We start from the raw sequence: 2,397 nt of genomic DNA, 5'->3' as shown, positions 1-2,397 counted from the left end.
GTAAAAATAATTAAAAAAAAATTCAATTAAATTGTAGTCTTTGGATTTTTTTTTAAATGTTACAGTATTGAAGAGTAAAAACAGATGACTGCAAAATACCTCATGTAACTTACATAAATATGCAAACACATACTTTATCACAAAACCTGTATTTGGGGTAAAAAAGAATTAAGGGGTCTCTAAAATATAAAGCAAGAAAACATTGCAGCTACATTGCGCTTCTTAATCTTAGTGGAAGCGTTACGGCATATCCTTTTTATAGACATAATGGTCCTAACACATCTCAAAAACAGTGACAAAGGTGTTTTATTTCATCAGTAAAACTTTCAGTACTTTCCAATTACAGTGACTGTCCAATACCCATCTTCATTACCTAAATGACAGATAGTCCAATGAATGGCACCAGGAAGTTTTCTGCCGCAGAGGGGTATATTCTCCAGCAGTCTTTGGGAATACAGCCCTCTTCCTGGACTAGGTAAAATTGCCTCACCCATGTCCAAACAGCTCTTCCCACTGGCATAAAAGGTACAAAGATGAAAAAACTGCTCTTACTTGCTCACTTCCAGCTCCTTTAGCTTGTTCCTCATGCTGTGTGTACTGCATGTAGTTCAAATGTGCTCCAGCATACTCACACATCACGGAGCAGCGTGAAGGATCTTGCTACCACTCCATCTGTCCAACACCAATGTGTGGCCACCAGGCTTAGGTCCAGCAAGCCTTGGTTTAGCCCTTTTCCCCTTCAATCCAGTTTAATGTTCTTTCAATGAGCTCTGCACCCTTGTGCAAAGATCCTTTTCTCTGAGACAAGTGTACCCCAGCTGTTGCCACCAAGTATTGGTCTGCTGATTCTTCTTGTTTCTTCCCTCACCATTCCCTGCAACTGGAAGGATAAAGGAGAACACTACTCATGCTCCTGAACCTATAGTAACTGGGTGTCCCAAGGCCCTGAAATCCCTTTTGATTTGGCCTTCATACTGCAAACTTTTGATTTGGCCTTCATACTGCAAACTTCATCATTGCCTACATGAGAAAGTAGTAATGGGTAATAATTCAAGGGCTGTGCCAGAGATGAAAGTTTTCTCACATCTCTAACCCAGCCCCCAGGGAAGCAGATGACTGCCCTAAGAATTGGGGCTTGCCAGGAAATTGGAACTTCTGTTTCCCCACTGGAGGGTCTCCTATGACAATACCTCGTCTTTCTCTCCTTCTGAAGGCAGTTTCAGCACAGTGCATAGGGAACTTCACTTGCTGAGTCTTCCAACATAAATGAACCATCGTCCAGTTTCTACTTGCAGAGCCTTGTACCTATTAAACAAGGGCACCCAGGAAGGTGGGGTAGTCACAGAGGAGTGTCCCGGCTCTACCAGGCAGGGATTTGTAACCATTCCCCCATTACGTACTCTTTTGTAACTACTTAAAGAATAATCTTAAAAACAGCTGTAAGCATTTAAAATCAACTTGAATACTCCACATTAAACTGATGACTACTACAGATAAAGCAGAAAAACATTGTTCTGTGAGTGTTAAGTTCCTGATAATCCATAAAGAAGCATGGACAGCAGAGACATGGAAAGCGTGCTTTTTCATTCACTGGGCTTATTTTATAATTTGAGATAATTTTAAAATAAATCAATCATCCTTCATTCTCTTTCAATGGTAAATGCATTAAACTTACAAAAGTTAACTATTTTTTGTACACTGAAATGTTTCAAAAACATGTTCTAAGTGAACTCTGAACACTTTAAACAGTAGACTTCCGTAGTTCTCTCATCCATGGAAACACAGATGTAGCTAAGATAATTTTCAATCAACTTGCTTTCCATAAATTCACTTTTCCCGTGTATATGCAAATTTTCCTTCAAAAGTTATGGTATAACCCAAGTATAGTCTATTTGTTCTTACAAAATTAATTATGCTTTTTGGCAAGATAGTAAAGAAAATACTTTTAAAATATACAGCTGTATGAAAATAGATTAACTTGGGTTTCTGACTAAGCTTCCTGAGGAACTAGAAGAGAAAGCTCAAGTCTTCAGCGGGATACAACTCAAAACGGCAGAGAAGATTGCTAATACGGGTTTTCATTTTTCTTCTAAGAAAACACATATTTGCATTTCTTCTAGAGGCCCTGCTCATACTGATGTTGTGATGTGTTTTAATAATTCAAATTACAATGGTTTTTCTTTATACCCCCACACATCATCACTGATTAACACTGAAATGAAAAAGCTAATAAAAATACAAAATGCTAATAGATGCTTCAGCAGCCACAAGAACACCAACATTTGTTTAAAGTAAACTAATTTTCGCTCTTTGTATCTCTCACAGCAAAATGGAGAAATGCGAAAACAAACTAACTTTTGATGATAAACTGGGACAGAAACTGATACTCAAGGGCTA

This window comes from Chamaea fasciata, unplaced genomic scaffold (assembly GCF_029207755.1).
Source record: "Chamaea fasciata isolate MVZ Bird 193981 ecotype frontalis unplaced genomic scaffold, bChaFas1.0.hap1 SCAF_7, whole genome shotgun sequence".
NCBI classification, from domain to species: domain Eukaryota; kingdom Metazoa; phylum Chordata; class Aves; order Passeriformes; family Sylviidae; genus Chamaea; species Chamaea fasciata.
Note: the sequence above shows the minus strand (reverse complement) of the source record.